The sequence below is a fragment of the Mustela erminea genome, chromosome 3, assembly GCF_009829155.1.
Source record: "Mustela erminea isolate mMusErm1 chromosome 3, mMusErm1.Pri, whole genome shotgun sequence".
NCBI classification, from domain to species: domain Eukaryota; kingdom Metazoa; phylum Chordata; class Mammalia; order Carnivora; family Mustelidae; genus Mustela; species Mustela erminea.
The window spans coordinates 52,535,400-52,555,104 of NC_045616.1; the positions used below are offsets into that span (position 1 = coordinate 52,535,400).

General features: G+C 36.9%; 1 long non-coding RNA gene across 1 annotated transcript in view; it reads left to right on the plus strand.

Moving 5' to 3' along the window:
* The first annotated feature begins 5,913 nt into the window (after positions 1-5,913).
* Positions 5,914-19,705, plus strand: part of LOC116586166 — a 32,556-nt gene continuing 18,764 nt past the window's right edge. Inside the window, exon 1 of the long non-coding RNA XR_004283921.1 lies at positions 5,914-6,299. This is a non-coding gene — a long non-coding RNA (uncharacterized LOC116586166). The remainder of the gene's footprint in view (positions 6,300-19,705) is intronic.

Genomic DNA, 19,705 nt, shown 5'->3' on the forward strand with positions numbered 1-19,705 from the left:
AGTCTTCCTTAACTTTTTGATGATCTTTTAAGTGTTAAAAACATTGTCTTGGGTGCCTGGGTGGCTCAGTGGGTTAAGTCTCTGCCTTCGGCTCAGGTCATGATCTCAGGGTCCTAAGATCAAGCCCCACATTGAGCTCTCTGCTCAGTGGGGAGCCTGCTTCCCCTTCTCTCTTTGCCTGCTCTCTGCCTGCTTATGATCTCTCTCTGTAAATAAACAAAAACAAAAACAAAAACACAAAAAACCATTGTCTTCAGGTATTATTAAGGAAAGATGCCCAAATCAGGAAGGTTCAATTTTATTTATAGATAGTATTCTAGTTCTTGGAGTAGACCAAATATGTAAAGGCATCCTCTACAAACTAGCACTTCCAAAGTCTTCTTTCTGTTTGTGCCATACATTACATAGTTCTCATTTTATTCCTTCTTGAACCCCTGTTTCCTATTGTGATATGCCATATTAGCATAAGTAAATGCTTCTGTTTCACTCTTTTCTGTAACAAATATTTATTTATTTAATCTTCACAACAAACCTCTGAGATGGGATCTGTTATTATCCCCATTTTATAGGTGAGGAAACTGCACAGAGAGGTTCTGGAAGTTCCCAAAGTCATGTAGGTTGTTAGTGAAACTAAGCCGTCTTCTTCAAGTCCTTGTTCTTAACTGCTACACAGTAATGCCTTGCTTAAATATTTAATGCAGTTAAAATATTTTACAGTCTTCTAAGAATAAACTTTTAGTACAAACAAAGCTATAGGTAGTTTCCAAGTATTTAGTGGGTCTGTAACTGACCTGAAAAATAAAATTGTTCTTATTAAGAAATTGATTTAATTCTTAATCTCTTTAAGTATGCAGTTATACTTTTAGAAATAAAACATATTGCTTTACTTACATGATGATAATAATTATTATAGAAATATGAAAATTTCATGAAGAACCTAAAAATTGTAATGTTTTAAATGGCCCTGTTCAAAAAGCTAAGCTAAAACTAATAGGGCACCTCTCTGAGGTATTTTAGTTTACAAATAACAAAAGAACTCCTATATTCCTACCATCATTTCTGGGCACTGTAAACGTTGCTTGTATTAATGAAAATGCTAGTTCAGTTTGTGGCATTTCAAGCAAGAAAGCAGAGGCTGTACTTTGGAGCTGAACATACACATAATTGGAAAAAGTGATGATGAACTAAACCATATTTGCACAAGCATTTGAAATAATGGCTCATGAGTCCTGTAGAATATTCCCCCCTCTTTAAAACAGTCATATGCTGTACCCTTTTGGTCCATTTCCTGGCATCTTATTCATGCTGTAAATCTCCCTGCTGGATAGGAAATCTAGTCCTTATCACCACCGTGTTTCAAATTAAGTTTATCTCTCTTGCTAGGTGCATGGACGATACAAAATCTAAGGTTTTTTCCAGTTGTTTCATAATTTCTGAAATCAGAATTTCAACCAGTGGCAAACAAAATGACAAACTCCTATAAACTTTATGTCATGGTAGGAGAGGTGCATGGGAGTGTGAGCATGTGTGTGTGTGTGTTTTATTATTGCAGTGGTGACAAAGACTAGAGACTGGTAAATATGCTGTCTCTGGAGAAGAAATGCAAATTTAAAATGAGGTGGACTTTCCCTCTACTACATATTTATTTACCAAAGTCATAGAATACTCAAACTCATTTCAGGCTTCTTGAAAAGTAAACCAAGAAATGATTAAGCATCTCTGATAAAAGTGTGCATATATGGGTGGAATGCTGAATATCACAGATGAGAAAAAAGCAACTTCCTACACTTTCAAAAAAACCCAAAAAACCAAAAAACCTATTCTGACCAAAAATCATTTCCAGGCAATCTAGTGAGTAAAGTGTGAATATATTAACCTGCGGCTTTTCTGAAGTTTTCCTGAAAGTTGCACTCCAAAAGTTTCCATCTTTTGCCTTACTAGAGGCATGAATTCTCCATCTGTATATCATAGACATACACTGTCCAAGAAGATATCAGCATAAACACAATGGAGTAGTGGTTTTCAAAATGTGGTGCAAAAACTCCTTGAGTCCGATGAAAATCCTGCATGTAGCCTTTGGATGGTCTTTGTATTATGTAAGATTAATCAAATGAATATGAGTGACCATGGCCACCCTCTCTATACTGGCATGAACTAATAATTTACTTATGATATATATAGTAAAATTAGATGTCTGCTCATTATTGCCTCATCAAAAAGAACACAAATTCGGAGTGCCTGGGTGGCTCAGTTGATTAAGTGTCTCAATTCGGCTCAGGTCATGATCTCCGGATCCTGGGATGGAGTCCCAGTCTGGTTCCCTCCTCAGCAGAGAGCCTGCTTCTCCCCTTCTCTCTGCCCCTTCCCAACTTGTGCTGGTACTCTCTGTCAAATAAATAAGTAAATAAAATCTTTTTAAAAAGCGCTATTTCTGATGGATCACTTAATGGGTGTGACTGTAGTAGGAGCAGTAGGGCATGGATTCTTTAGCTTTATTCGAATGGTGTAAGGATTAAAGTGTTTTTCTAGTCATGTGATTTAGACACCCATTTTTATAGCATCTTGAGATTTCTAGACTACTCAGCGTGTGATGGTTTACTGATCCTGAATCCAATGAGAAAAGAAGTTCACACATTCTAAAGAACATAGGTTTCAAATGACTGTGTGGAGTGTGATTTCCATTGGAATGATTTCTCTTAATCTTGAGCTTTAACCATTCCCATTGCTGTAGTACCTCCCCAAAGTAAGCATGGTCCATAGTCTTCACACTGCCTTTTAGCACATTAACATGTTCTTCTGAATCTCAAAATGGTCACACCTGAAAGGCAGGAATTCTGGCTTTTTTTCTTTCTTTCTTTTTCGTATGCCCAGCACCCAAGTATGTGCTCCATAGAATCAGTCTGAATGACTGTGTGGAAATACCTAAAGTAGAAGATTTGCTGTTCAGTTATATTTGATTACCTAACTGTAAAATTACTATCATAAGGAAAGTAAACAACATAATCCTCATGCTTTTAAAAAATATACAGTTAGGGCGCCTGGGTGGCTCAGTGGGTTAGGCCGCAGCCTTCGGCTCAGGTCATGATCTCAGGGTCCTGGGATTGAGTCCCGCATCAGGCTCTCTGCTCAGCAGGGAGCCTGCTTCCTTCTCTTTCTGCCTGCCTCTCTGCCTACTTGTGATCTCTCTCTCTCTGTCAAATAAATAAATAAATAAAATCTTTAAAAAAAAGAAAAAAAATATACAGTCACTTCATGCCATACCAATGTCTTCTGATACAGAGTCCTTCTGTGACAACCTTACTACCCTGCATAATCCTTTGTGAAAAATCACTGTCCTCCACTTTCATATCATCTCCCCACCTCAAATATATGATTCTATATGAATTTATGTATTTATTTTTAAAGCTTTTATTTATTTATTTATTTGACAGCGTGATCACAAGTAGGCAGAGATGCAGGCAGAGAAAGAGGGGGAAGCAGGCTTCCCCCCGAGCAGAGAGCCTGATATGGGGCTGGACAGGACCCTGAGATCATGACGTGAGCTGAAGGCAGATGCTTAACCCACTTAGCCACGCAGGCACCCCTGATTCTATATGAATTTTAAAACTTCTCAATCCCAGGATTTTATGAACTGATTCCATGTGGTTTTGTAAAATAGCATCAGTTCTATGGTGCTCAACATCTTTTTTTTTTTAATTTTAAAATTTTTATTTTTTATTAACATATACTGTATTATTAGCCCCAGGGGTACAGGTCTGTGAATCACCAGGTTTACACACTTCACAGCACTCACCATAGCACATACTCTTCCCCATGTCCATAACCCCACCACCCTCTCTCCCTATCCCCCTCCCCCTGGCAACGCTCAGTTTGTTTTGTGAGATTAAGAGTCTCTTATGATTTGTCTCCCTCCTGATCCCATCTTGTTTCGTTTATTCTTTTCCTACCCCCAAACCCCCCACGTTGCATCTCCCCTTCCTCATGTCAGGGAGATCATATGATAGCTGTCTTTCTCTGATTGACTTATTTCGCTAAGCATAATACCCTCTAGTTCCATCCACATGGTTGCAAATGGCAAGATTGCATTTCTTTTGATGGCTGCATAGCATTCCATTGTATATATATTATGGTGCTCAGCATCTTACTACATGCTCTTTCATGAACACCTGTGTTTTGGAGAAAGTGAACAGTCTGTCACCATGTAGGCCTCCTAATGTCAGCTCATTTCTGTGTTGGCACCTTTCTGGCATACCAGAGATTGTGGAGGAGGGATACTGTGAAAAGACTATTTAAGTTTGTTCATTGAAGCAATTTAAATGATGCACTGGATTAAAGTGATATACTAACTTAACAAATTAGGCTTCTTAAACGACTAGAGTAGAGAAAACCTGTTTGATGAACTTTGACTTCAAATTTTGAGTTTTTGAGTTATTTACCTCCTGAACTTAAAATCTCCAATTTTCATATTCTTTTTTTTTTTAAGATTTTATTTATTTATTTGACAGAGAGATCACAAGTAGGCAGAGAGGCAGGCAGAGAAAGGGGGGGAAGCAGGCTCCCCACTGAAAAGAGAGCCCGATGTGCGGCTTGATCCCAGGACCCTGAGACCATCACCCGAGGCGGAGGCAGAGACCCAACCTACTGAGCCACCCAGTTGCCCCCAATTTTCATATTCTTGCACTTCTGAATAATTGCTCCCTCTTTGTGGAATGTTCTTCTTGCCCTCCTAGGACAGCAGCTCAGTCTTTTGGGACTATATCCAATGTTATGATCTTTGTGAAATGTTTCTCAATTTTGTCATTAGAACATGTGCTTGTGATTAATTTTTCTTACATACCTTCTTGGTCAAACATTAAGGCCTATGTCTTAGTCATCTACATGTCTATATAACATTGAAGAGAGTGTTTAAGTAGTACATAGTAGATATTCAGCAAACATTATGTTGAATGTAAATAATTAATGAGTGAAACCACCTCTCAGAAGTTTTCAATTCCTTCTTCCTAGAATGGAATGTAGAATTAAGTCATAAAAAAGAAAGTCACCTGAAATTTATTATTATTATTATTATTATTATTAACAAAATTACTTTTACTTTTGAAGATTTTATTTATTTATTTAACAGACAGAGATCACAAGTAGGCAGAGAAGCAGGCAGAGAGAGAGGAGGAAGCAGGTTCCCTGCTGAGCAGAGAGCCAGATGCGGGGCTCGATCCCAGGACCCTGGGATCATGACCTGAGCTGAAGGCAGAGGCTTTAAACCCACTGAGCCACCCACGCACCCCACAAAATTACTTTTTAAGGAAGAATGAAAAAAAGAAAAATTACTCCTTGGACCTTGTGTGGAGAGTCCACATCTCTGACCTTGCAAAGTGGGTGAAAATCAAACACATTAATATACAGACTATTTTAATTCTCATGGTTCTGGGCTATTTTATTATAATTATCTGCTTGTACTACTAAAAAAGAAGGAAAAAACCTGTACAAGATGAAGGCATCTGTCTTGGTAAAACCAAATTCCAACAATTCCAAGGTCTTATTTTTTCCTTGATGATTATATATCTGAGGTTGTCAACATTAGAACAGATTTTAAGCTCCTGGTCATTTCCTCAAGCAAATAGGATGAAACCAAAGGATCAAATAATGTGTTCAATTTATATTGTCTCACTACAAATTTTTGACTTTTTTATAAATGGATTATTAAAGCTGCAAATGATAGTGGCTTCCTTTGAAGAATTATTTAAAGCTCTCTTCAAATGCTTATAAGATAATAAAGAAAAAGAAAATTCTTCTCTGATTGGTTAAAGGGCAATTGGTATGTATGCTACTGATGAGAGTGGAAAAATCTGCCAGGTGACTTCAATTCAGCTGAATCATATGACTCATATTTGCTCAGTAGAAGAACCAAGAAGTAGGCCAGCTAAGGAGGATTGGCATGCAAGACTGGATCCCCTGGGTCAGAAACCCTGCAAGCAAGGATAAGTGATTTTTTTTTTTTTTTTTTTAGCTGAAAGGAATTGATACCTTATACAGCTAACTAAGGGGCTTCTCTGTCAGCTAGGGCATGTCCTTTGGTCTCCCTGAGACTCAGTGCCCTGGTTTGTAAATGGGGCCATTGTAACATCCTTTGTAAATGATGAGGACAGGTAGACCTGGGTTAACAATCTTTTCTGAACTCACCTGGACAGGGGAAACCTGGAGAACACTGCTGGGAATTCCACTGAAGAAGAAACATTTGAATGGGAGGCTGAGTGTTGGAGTAGATTCCAATCATGACCCAGCTATGGGATAAGTTGGTGTTGGTAAGTAAGTAGCTCTTAATGTCTGATTTCTCACTGATGAAATGAGATTTTTCAGGGTGTACAGAACAATTGAAACTGGTAAGTAAAAGCAAAGTCATAAAAATTGTTTGTGGGTCACATAAACTAAACTGACTGACACTGACCTAGATTGCTTAAAGAGATGTTGTGAAATCTTCACACGTAGTGTTGCTTCTAGTCTACCTTCATTCCCCTTTTCAGGGGAGATTGCAGGAGAGAGATTTATAACGAGTGGGTACCTGACGTAAGTCTGAATGGTGTGGGGTGTTCCTGGCATCAGAACATAATGCTCCGGGCACCGTGTCGTGCATGGTAGTCTCATGAATGAGTCAAGGGGCTGTAATGATGAGTTCCAGACCTTTGTGAGAATGGTTCACAAGTGATCCCCAGTTTTAAAAGGGATCATTTTTGCTCTCCTCGGATACTCTGCATCAGAAATGAGTCTGCAAAAAAAATAAAAATAAAAATAAAAAAAGAAAGAAAAAAGAAATGAGTCTGCTCACAAATTCTTAGAAGAAAATCAAAGAGGATGCAACAGCACCTTCCTTCCCTGGTGAGTTATACCCAGGAACTCCCTTACACAAATTCTGTGCTGTGCATGGAGTGGGGGTGGGACATGCACCTTGGAATTCCCCAGAGGCTGAAAGTTCTCTGAAGGCTCTTCAGCTGGCTCTCAGCATCAAGAATGAAAATGTTAGGCCCAGAGAGTGGGTCTGAAAATGGGAATCCTTGATATGGGAGAGTATTAGTTACTTGGAAAAGGTAGTGAATTTCTTTTTCCCTCTTTACAACCTGAATGTTATTGAGGCAATAAGAGAATCAGTTTAATTATTTCCCATTTTAGCCCTAGGTCTTTCTAGTTCACTAATAAATGTTAGTTATTTCTTTAGCCAACCCAATAACACAGATGCCTCTTAGTCCCAGTGTTTGAATAAAGGAAACTGAGGCAGAGCAAAGTTAAGGAATTAGTTCCTTATTCTTTTTTTTTTTTTTTTTTTTAAAGATTTTATTTATTTGACAGATCACAAGTAGGCAGGGAGGCAGGCAGATAGAGAGTGAGAGAAGGAAGCAGGCTCCCTGCTGAGCAGAGAGCCCGATGTGGGACTCGATCCCAGGACCCTGAGATCATGACCTGAGCCGAAGGCAGCGGCTTAACCCACTTAAATACCTTACTCTGTTTCACCTTTTTCCATATGCAACATAGATTTTAACCTACAAAAGATTAACTACCTTGATCCTGCTACCCATTAACTCTCTTCTTCCCCTTCCCCAATGGTATAAAAAGGCTTCAGTTCAGAGATAATAAGTGGACAAGATGGTAAGAGGAAAGTTTTTGTTTATTTATTTTTAGAAGTCAGTAATTCAGTGACCATTCTGTCTTTCTCAAATTTTGTTCCTTGTCGTCCAGAATGTCTACTCAGCTTGAGTGGCCTCTACCTTAAGAGGCCATGAATCTCTGTCAGTAAAAGGGAGTTGCTCCTCCATCCCTCCCAGACTTCACAGAAATACTTTGTCAAGAATCTTTGGATTTCACAAAAACCTCTAGATTGCTTTTCTCAAACTGCAAGTTTAATTATGATATTTTTAAGAGTGCAAAACACATAATTTCCCTTAATTTGAACCTTTTTCTAGTAGCATTTAGGTTTGTATTTCAATGAAAGCCTGTACATGTTAAAAAAATATATACATTGCTTAGAAAATTAGTCTTGTTGTTTCCAAGTATTCAGGACATGTAAATTTAAAACAAAAGAGAACATATTTTGATTTACTTAAGCAAACTAGCCTCAAAAGAGAAAAAAAACCCACAAGTTTGTAATTTAAACTTGAGAAGTTAACTCATGTCTCATAAATTTTCTTAATATTGACATTTCCTCTGAAATAATTGCATCAAATCACTCCTGTCCTTTATTGTTTTTCAAACTCAAACTGAATGTATATTACAAAGTGATGGGGCAAAAGGCTATTTTAAAGAAAATTATTCAAATTAGTAATTTTTTGGAAGTGATTCGGGTGGCATCCACTTGGCGAATGGCCTGTGGATTGCAGTCCTGATGGATGTCCTGCCCTCTTGAGGCTTTGAGTTTCCCATCTGTTCAGGGAGTCCATCTCCAGCTCCTCAGCAGCTTTGTGATTTTTACTGTATCATTGACTACAGCCTTCATGTAATATTTGCATTGCTATATTCACCAAACTAATGTTCACTTAATTTTTGTCCTTAATTAACTTAAAAAATTTTTTTTTAATTAACTGAATGTATCTTAAAAGGTGGATTTGTATCCCTGCCATAAATAGATGGACAAAATCAATTTAATGAAAACCATACAGTGTTATTAAATTCTAGCTCCAAAGAGTTGTCTGCTGAAGACTGAGCCTGAGGCTTGCTTTCTATTTCTTAAAAAGCAAGAAAAAACTGTTCGAGAGTTCTTTGTCAGCACCAGCCTGAGACTTTCTTCCTGATATAATTGCAAGGTTCAAAAAGCCTGAAATGATACAAATTTCCTTACTGTTTTATTGGATATCGATATGCCTCCTAAAATGATCTCAACCTGGGAAACACGGGGTTGAATATTTCCAAGACTTATGTCAGCTGTAACTTTATTATACTGCAAACCAGTCATTTCAGTTTACAGACACGCAAAAGACACAGAAGTACTTTTCTCTTCTGGTGCTTTGAAAAGCTGATACACAAACATCTTACAGGAAAAGCTGACTCCTCTCTACTCCTTAACTCTGGCTAACTTGTTCAGACATGAAAAGGTAGTGAGGAAGTGTGAATAAGACCAGGAATTAGGATTCAGCTGGCCAATCTGATTTGATTGTTGCCAAAGACCTTTAACAATCAAATGGAGAAATGTTAAGCCAGTTGAAACTTTTTTTGGCAGAGCTGAAAGTCAAATTCTGGCATCAGTTTGACAAAGTAGCTCTATTTTGATAAAATAATTGATGTAATTTGGGTAATATTGCCAAACTTAATATCTTTAACTTTTAACTGCCCAGTGACCATTTGCGTGATGAAAGTAAGTGTTTTATTATTTATTTACTTAATTTTTAAATATTTTATTTATTTATTTGACAGACAGAGATCACAAGTAGGCAGAGAGGCAGGCAGGGAGAGAGGAGAAGCAGGCTCCCTGCCGAGCAGAGAGCCCATTGATCCCAGGACCCTGAGATCATGACCTAAGCCCAAGGCAGAGGCTTAACCCACTTGAGCCACCCAGGCGCCCCAAAGTAAATCTTTTAAAAACCGAAATGAATAGCCATTTCTGTTTATAATTTTGTTTGTGTGTGTGAGTGTGTGTGTGTTTTGCTACAGTCTTGTATAATTAGAGTGAAGTCTTAGTTCAAGAACTTTCTTTTCTCCTTTGTAGAGTGCTGATAGAGTTGTTACCAAAGCTTTGAATCATTTTGTTATCCAGCACTATGCAAAATGAATAATTAAAGCTGACTCACATAGAAAGTGGCAGTGGAAAATTAGTGGGAAAATTCATTGTTATTTTTTGACTTCTACTGCCAACATAAAAACCATAATGGCAATTGAAGTATCGTTATTTTTCAGTAATCCATTTTACTTGGCAGAGACTGCACAGAGTTCCATCCTTCTGCCTGGAACCCACAGGTAGTACTTGTTGTAAGATTAAAGTTGGTGCTAGTTATTTCAGACATTCACTGCTGAGTGGGAGATAGGTGGCTCATCCTCACCAAACGTAGCCTTAAAAAATTTTCATGGCACCTGCCACTGTGAGCTACAATTTCCAGTTAGTGCAAGCTTCTGTTTCTCCGTTATGCCTTACCTACTTAATTCCTACTTCACTTTGCATAGAAAACAACACAGAAAACAAAAGGCTAGACTCACAAGTTGCAAGGTTAATTACCTGCAGTATCTGCAAAACCAGACCCTGGGTTAGAATCTTGAAATTCAGTGGCTTGGTGTCTTGGATAGCAGTGGCCTGGGAAATAGGAGACCTGAGTTCTGGGTCAGCTTTACTACTAACTATGTGACATTGAGCAACTCTGTTGTCTTCACTGATTTTCAGCATCCCCTTTTCCAAAAGAAAAGTTGAGAAGAGACTATATATCCGTTTCTTTCCTTCTCATCCTATGATTGTATCTACTTCCTGTAGTGTTAACAGTGATATCTAGCATCAAAAATAATCTTCATTTATCTGAGATTTTAAAGTAACAACCCAGCCTGGCATAAGCTTGCTTGAATTAGGCTTGAATTTTAAAAAGAACAGGAAGCATAAACTCTCATCAATAAGTCACACACTTTATTAAGCAATTAATAATAGACCCACAGTTACACAGATACTATGTTCTGACTTGCAGGTTAATTCATTGGCTTTGCTATATATTGACCTTCGGAAAGCCAGAGAATGATAGATAGGGACCTAACCATTAAGTAGTTGATCTTCAGACATACCTGCATTAATATTTTGTCGACTGCATTTCATTTTAATTGTAGTGTGGTTAAAATTCCAATGAGATAAATATTTTCTTTTATGTGAGAACTCCAGAGAACAGTAGCTTTGAAACATTTATCATAAAATAAGCACACACTGTTACCCAACAGTTATGTGTAAAAATGTCTGTAAGTGACTAATAGAGGCCTTCATGTAAAACCAGTGATCTACATTGAGCTTCACAGAAAGAACATGTTTCAACAGACCATAGAATATCCCCAAGGTAGAGAGCTAGCTGAAAAAAATGTATCCAAAATACTACTCACTTAAGGTCTTTCCTTTTTTACAACAGGTCCATCCTACAGGCTAAAGCTAAAAACCAAAGACTACATTTTTCAAATGTTTGTCAAAACCAGGGAAATTGTGCTTATTCATTTTAAATTTGAACAAAATGTGATAATTCCACATTTTTAACCTGATATTCATCTCTTTTACATGAGCAGTAGTCTGACCTCAAGAAAAGTAGCAAGTAATAGTAATTTTAGTCAGCCAACATCTACCTATTAAAATACAGCTACTCTAGATAAATAAGTGGTAAACTTTGGTAGGAGTCTTGCTCAACTTGTTGTTAAAGTTACTCCAGAGAAGGGACCTTCATTTTGGTAGAGTTCCTTTCTTCTGACCCTTCATTCAGCAAACTCTTGTGTCGGGCGCATACTAATCTTCTCATGCAAGTAACTTATCACATGGTATTTTTCCAGTGGAATCAAATGTAAAATATCTGGTGACAGAATCTTCAAACCATATCCCAGAAGGCGTGTGTCATCCCATTCCTACAAAGAGAAAAGAAAGGGAAGTCTGAAACTAGAAACCTTGAGACAGTATTCTATGCTCTGCTCTCGCTTGCTTGAATTAGGCACTTTGCCACACCTGATTGTGTGCAGTGAGAGGACACACCATAGCAAAGAGGAGGAACACTGCCTCTGTGGCCAAATTTGCTTTTGAATTCTTGCTTCCCCACTTACTAGATTTGGAACTCGGCAAGTTTTTAAAACCGCTTTAAGCCCAAGTTTCTTCTCTAAGTTGGAAATAATATCCTACTCGAAGTTGCTGCAGGGATAAAATGGGATAATGTGAGTAAAGCTCTTAGTACTGAGTCTGCAAATGATAAGCACCCTGGAATGTGTAGCTTCCATTTAATCTTGTCATTAATGGAACATAGAGATGACAGATGAACTAAGGCTTATTAAGTCCCTAGAACTCCTTGCGCAGAGAGAGGCTCTAGAAATTACCCTCCCCATATTTTCTCCCCACCCCCACCTCACCCAAGGTTCTTCTTTTTAAATTTGAGAGCTAATTCTCTAGCTTGTGTACCATCTTTCCCTTTCTCTCCTCTTTCTAATTCCTCACGATTAATTTTAGAAATACCACTGCATATCAGCAAAACCATCAGCAGAGAAAAACAGTAAAAATTCAAATCATTACCTAAAAGTTGTTTATTAGTAGGTATTTCCAAGTGGTAGAAGTAATGATGATTTTTATCCTCTTGACTTGTACTTTATATTTTCCAAACTTCTACATTGACATAGATTATTTTTATAAGGACAACAAAAAAAATGTATTTAAAAGTGTATGTGTACGTGAGTGTGTGTGTGTGTAGCTGGGGGAAGTTACTTATTAAGCTCAGTGAAGATGTGGTTATAGGGGATTGTCTGAAATAATTGGAGCATGCATGAGTACAAAAAGAAAATTATTTTAGCAAAAAGCTCAGGACTTAGAAGACATTGGTTTAAATCTTAGTATAATGATCTTATAGCTGTATCACCTTGGTTACTTAGCCTTTCTAAGCCTCATCTCTGTCATCCATTAAATGGGGTGGTAATATCATTCTCCAGCAACTTCTTGGAGGTTGAGCTTGCATGTGAAAAAAGTATGATATATGGTACGGAGTTAGAGCTTAGATGTGTTAGTTGATGTGTAACCTGAAGACTATCTAAACGCTTTAAAAAATAACTACAAAACTTAGACAAAACCTCTTATATGAATGAAAATTATTTAAAATTATTCCATGCATTTGGGTGTTTCACCCCTACCTGAAGTATAACATAGTAAAAACTAAACTTAATATTTTTCCTCATAGTCCCTCCCAAAGTAGCTCCTTTTCTTAGATTTATTGGTGCCATTGATGAAGAGACCTGCTTTTTGGTTCCCCAAGCTAATAACATCAATTCATTCTAACTTTTGATTTTGCAATATTCAATCTCTTCCTTATTTTAATTGAGGTTTCCTCTGAAATATTGGTTTGATTCTGGTCTTTCTCTCCTTCAGGGCTTCCCCACCTATTAACATTTTGTGCTAGCTTGTTCTGTTAGGAGGGTCTGTTTTGTGCATTGTGGGATGTTTTACAGCATCCCTGACCTCTATCTTTTTTTTTTTTTTTCAACATATCAAAATCTATCTTCTTTATTCACTTTGACAATCACCTTCATTTTTTTTTATATATATTTTTTATTTATTTCCAGCATAACAGTATTCATTATTTTTGCACCACACCCCGTGCTCCATGCAATCCGTGCCCTCTATAATACCCACCACCTGGTACCCCAACCTCCCACCCCCCGTCCCTTCAAAACCCTCAGATTGTTTTTCAGAGTCCATAGTCTCTCATGGTTCACCTCCCCTTCCAATTTCCCCCAACTCCCTTCTCCACTCTATCTTATGAAAACCAGTTGAGAACCACTGCTCTGCTTTGCACATGTGCTATAACAAAAGCAACCTTGTCCAAGGTCCAAGTAACACTAGTAATGGTAACAGCAACTTTTACAAACATTTACCCCAAGTTTAGAATTGGAAGCTGAGACTGAAATGAATTTCCATGTAACTTTCAGAGTGTTAATAGGAGAATACAGAATATATCACATTCATATCTCTGATACTCTTTGAATAAGGAATTGCTTTGCATTTGCCTTGTTTGGAGGAGTTATGCATTATCAGGTGAAATGGTCTCCCATATCATACTGACTCTCATCAGAAAGTAACCACTTAAAACAAAAATGCCTTCGTTTGTTTATTTTATTTTGTTGTTACTCGCATTCAGTATTTTTTTTAATGTATCTTCTTGCTTATTTACATTAGAACACATTCATTGCAGTGTAGAAGGAAAATGTAATCTGTATCTGATACTGTCTGTAACCTACACCAATGTACTGACTAGAGTGTATTAAATGTTAAATAATCAAGTATAAATCCCTATAAATAAGGATTTATAATGCATAAATCCTTAGTAGATTATTGTATATATGTTTAAGAGTGTTTTGATGATGTTTAGGGGAATTGTTTGGGGCTCTTGCTTGTATGAAGAATGCATTATTATTTTTCCCATTTAAAATAAAATATTTGTGTTTGCTACAAAAAAATTTGCTTTCCCACACATTTTCAGAAGTAGATTAGATTCAGATACTTAGGAATGCCTACAGTTATATTACTTGAGCATTTACTAAGTGCTGTCATATTATTTGAACATTTACTATGTACAAGGCAAAGGCACAGCACTGTCTTAACCAGAGAGTATCAGAGATATGATGCAACATATTCTGAATTCTGTAACTCTCTAAAAGCTACATGAAAATTCATTTCAGTCCGAACATCAAACTAAGCATTACTAGATGGGAAGAAAAGGTAGAAGACTTCATTTTAAATGTTTTAGAAACCACAGAAGCAATTTTGGTTCTTAATCCTGAGATTTAAAAAAAAAAAAAAAAAAAAAAGATGGCTGTTCTCATTGAAAGGATAAGGGGTTTCATTCCTCCACTTTCTATTTATTCCTCCAGACTTCTGTTCCATCATTTGATTAAAACTCCACTAGCCATATTCATCAACAGCGTTTTGTGGGAAACCCAGTGGATTTCAGTCCATATCCTATGTGACTTTTTGACTTTTTTTTAAACATAATTGATCATTTAGTTTTTTAAAATACTGTATTCTCAGATGTACATTGCAGAGCTAGATTTCTTGCTTGATCTGCAGACCCTATATTTAACTATACACTGGGCACCACAACTCAGAAGTCTTACAGACACACCTGTGATTCAGTTATGCAAAACTGAATTCATCACATCTCCTTCAACCAAAATCTGCTTTTCCTCTTGTGTCTCCAATTTTAATAAATGGCATCAGGATTTCCTCCATTTTTTGAGCTAGAATTAAGACATGATCCATAGTTTTTCGCTCTCCTTTTTCTCTGTGAACCGGTCAGTCATCAAACCCTATTGATTCTATCCCTTCAGCAGCTCTTAAGCCCATAATATTTCCTCCCTATTGCTATCATCTTAGTTCTGAATTATACAGTCTTTTGACTGTTTTATGCAGTTATTTCCTAATTGGCGGCCTGGGTGGTCAACTAAGTATTAACATAAACTGTTGGGGTGAATGGGTGACTCAGTCCTAACATAAACTGTTAGGGGTGAATGGGTGACTCAGAGTCAATGGGTGACTCTAAGTGTCTACCTTCGGCTCAGGTCATGATCTCAGGGTCCTGGGATCCAGCCCTGCTGGTGGGCTCTCTGCTCACTGGGGAGCCTGTTTCTCCCTCTCCCCCTGTCCTTCCTCCCTGCTTGTGCTCTCTATCTCTCTTGTTTCCTCTCTCAAATAAATAAGTGAAATCTTAAAAAAGAATTTAAAAATAAGCTGCTTATTTTTCTCAATTGACCAGATACATATGTTAACATAGATCAAAGAAAACACCAGACATAGTTGTCAGACTATGTATAATATGGGACTGGTACAGAAGGACTGTGGGAGAAGGCAGTGAGAGAACCAGTAGAGTTTCAGGTGCGTCATGGCGAGTTCCTCATTTTGATTATCAAGAGACATACAGGAAATGCCAAAAACTGAGGTAGCATCAGGAACCACATATCAGTGACTCTTTAAACCAATCAAGGTAACAGATAGAAACTAGGAAGGAGCAGTGGAGAGATTTGTAGGATTCTGCAGAATATCCCATTTCTTATCTAGGTCATTTTTAATGGACCAGGTGACATGTTTAAAGACATCATGTAGCACCTTTCCTGAGGTACATGGTCTCAAGCCCTTTCCATTATGCAGCCAGCACCTTCTACTGTGTATAAAGGTAGGAGATTATTGGATTGAGCGATAAATCAGTTGTCAGTAGAAAGGAATAACTGAGTTACTTATTTGGGGAAAAGGTAAATGTAGGCATAATTATATGTCTTTTGTATTCTCCTCTAATTCAGCTTCATTTTAGAATCCATTAAAAGAACTTTGCCTTTATCCCATATCTAACTCTCTGTGTCTGCTTATTATATCTGCTTAGGTAACATCAGGCATCCTCACATTATAACTCTGCTTATTTTGAAACAGGATGCTGTAAAATTTATTCTTGCCACTTGCCATTACTTAGAAAAAGGGTCGCCATGATATGTTGGTCTTTGGATAGGACAGTAAACACCTGGAAAAATAATTAGTTACAGATAAATAATGTGGTTAGCAAAGGATGTCATTTTAGGTAAAGTAAATACATGGAACGTGGGTATTTTAAAGTGCTCTCATAACTTTCCTCAGACATATGGTAAAGTAGTATTTTGTTTTCTAATCAACACCAATCTCTTGCAAATAATTCTCAGACTCTGGGTTAAAAAGGTACTTTCTTTTGATTTTGTATTTTGCCGAAATTTTAATGAAAGTAGATAAAATTTTTATTGTCTAAATATTATACATCTATATAAGTAAAAATTTGAGATTATCATATTCCTTGGATAGTTGATGAATAAAAGCAATGTCCAAAGTAGAATTTGAAGATTGCATTGGTTTTTCCAATCTTGAGTAATTTAATGCATCAGGCAAGATAAATATGAAGATTTATTATATCTGTTTAGCTCTTCATTTTGAATTGCCAAATAACTTTATTTCTTTGTTCTATCTATAGTTCCTAACTGATTTTGTGGGTTCCACTGTCCTCAGAGGTAACACTGAATTCTGTCTTTCGAAAGATGAAGAGTTATGGAACAAATTATATGAAATGCTGTATAGTTAAGATTAATTAATAATGGTTATAGTAGACATTAATTAATAAACCCATTCTAATTTTAATTACTTATAACAGTGAATTAGAAAATTATTTTATGTTAATGGATCAATGAGAGGAAAAGAAGGGTCTTTAAGTTTTCAGGAGAGTGGGTATGTGATAATAGAGGACAGGATTTGTTAATGATATCATCTAAATTGCTTGCCAATAGACATTTTCACATATCTCTAAGAAGACAAGATTTTTTGGATGAGATTTCTAGGTCCAAACAGTTCATTGCTGACAAACTCTTTTAGTATTTCCTCCAGATTACATGGGAAAACATCATGAGGGGCAACTTGTTAGCCCTACCTAATGATCTGATTTTCTGTGAACTAAAAAAAAAAAAAAAAAGTGTGTATGCGCAAACAAGACTCTTGTGTCAGGACCTAAAAAATGAAGGCCCCAAATTGATCAATATGTACCTGGCTGATCATGCTATACCGTATCAATTTCTAGTGTTCTGTTTCCAGTAAATGGTACTCAAATTTTTATCATACCTTCATAGTTTGCAAATTGATTTCACATACGTTATCACATTGAGCCTAAAGAAAATCCAATGAAATGAATAAAGTGGGTTTTTGCCAAAGAATTAAGATAAAAAACACAGATATCTGGAATGTGGCCATGAAGTATCATGGCCACTTTAAATTTCCCTTCAGGTAAAGAATGCAGGAAGAAAGGAAGTTGAGCCTTCTAGAGCAAAGAAAGCAGCTTTTTTAGTTATCTCTGTACCAAAAGGCTCTTTGGATTATTTTGGCAAGAGTCCCCAGTTCTAGGAACCTAAGTACAGGGTTTCCCCTCTGTGTATCAGCTTCCAGACAAGTTGTTTTGGACCCTTCCCACAAAGTCTTAAGGAGAAGAAGGTGTACTCATTTCACTAGATCATATGAGACATCAGATACCACGTAGACAGCAGGCAGTGGTAGGACCTCTTAAAAACCTTTTATTTTTTAAATTTTTATTATTTTTTGTTGTTTTCTTAAAATTATTTTTACTTAAGAACCTTTGAATTCCTTTTTTTTTTTTTAAGATTTTATTTAATTATTTGACAGACAGAGATCTCAAGTAGGCAGAGAAGCAGGCAGAGAGAGAGGAGGAAGCAGGCTCCCCACCGAGCAGGGAGCCCGATTCAGGGCTTGATCCCAGGACCCTGGGATCATGACCTGAGCGGAAGGCAGAGGCTTTAACCCACTGAGTCACCCGGGGGCCCCAAGAACCTTTGAATTCCTTTCTTACTGAATTGGTTCTGGTCACAACTAAAATCCAGTACTAAAAGTTAACAAAAGAAAACAGAATCACAGACACTGTATCTTAAGAGCTCTTTTAGTGCCTAAGCACAGTCAAGAAATAGTGTGGAGACTTGCTTAAAGCAATTGCATTTTCAAGGTTAAGACAAAGTCTTGGTCACTGATCCACATTAACAATAGCAGAAAAAAATCAGTGGCTAAGTAATGAAGTGACAGAAGAAGAAGGAAGAGCAGAGGAAAGAAGACATGAAAAAGAAAACCGGGAGACATGAACAAAGCACAAAGTTGAATTTCTCTTGTTTTTTTCCATTTCGGACAAATATCCACAAAAATATTTAACCGTAGCTATTGTACACAGGTTTAGAATTCAAGAATTAGCTACATACTAACATAAGTTATAAGTTTAAATCCAAGATCAATGGCACATCTTTCATTTTGCAAATCTATGTGAGGATTGACCCTGGCAAGAAGATAGACATTTTTAAAAACTAAGATATATGTAAGTCCCTAAACAGAAATGTTTTCTTTAATATATTTTTAGTATTATATCTCTAAAATCAGAATAATACATCATAATGGAGTGAGATGGAAAAATGTTTCCACTTCAGGTAATGTAAAACGCATGTATTTCTGCACTCAGAAATCAGTTCTACTTGCTGAAGAGATTTTGGTTTCAATTTCATTGACATATGTTTGATAAACCCATAGTTTTAAGCATGTTCTCTTAGTAAAATGTCAATTTGCATATATATTCAGTTTGCTTCCAGTTTTTCCATATGTCTTTTGACTTTCAGTTTAGTCCCTGGGGTTCTTAAAAATTACATAGGGCTATTTTTCCTCTGTCCTTAATATGGACACTGATCAAACTCAAGCTATGCATCTAAAAATTTAGTTGTAGATAAAGCACAACATTCACATAATAAAAATAGAACAATAAGTGGGCACCTGGGTGGTTCAGTGGGTTAAAGCCTCTCCTTTGGCTCAGGTCATGATCCCAGGGTCCTGGGATCAAGCTCTGTGTCAGGCTCTCTGCTGAGGAGGGAGCCTGCTTCCCTTTCTCTCTCTCTGCCTGCCTTGCTGCCTACTTGTGATCTCTGTCTGTCAAATAAATAAATACAATCTTTGAAAAAAAAAAGAAAAAAATAGAACAATACGAATAATTGCATGGAGCACTGGGTGTGGTGCATAAACAATGAATTTTGGAACATACCAAAAAATTTTTAAAAATAATAATAAACTGAAGTTATCTCAGTCCCTTTTTTTTTTTCTTCTATATGAGGCACTTTGGTAGATAACTCAGTCGCCCTCCATTCCAGAATAGAGTTTGCATTATGGTAATTTTGCACCTTATTGTGGATTTTAATAAATTTTTGCTGAATTGAATAGAAATTGATCAGCTCACATAGGATATCTAGCTGAGACAAATATCTTCTGGTAATTTCTGTTGTTTTCCTAACAATTTAGGTCCCCACTCCATTCTTATCACACATACGGTAGTAAAGAAAGGGAAGAGGAAATCTTTGGAGATGCTGTGGCAGAACACACAACTGTAAAATTGAAATGTTTTCTAGATGGATCCTATTTGCTCTAGAAGAAAGTATATTTCAGTTTACCTCTATCTCAAACACGTGTGGTATTCCGACATTTTCTGATGCT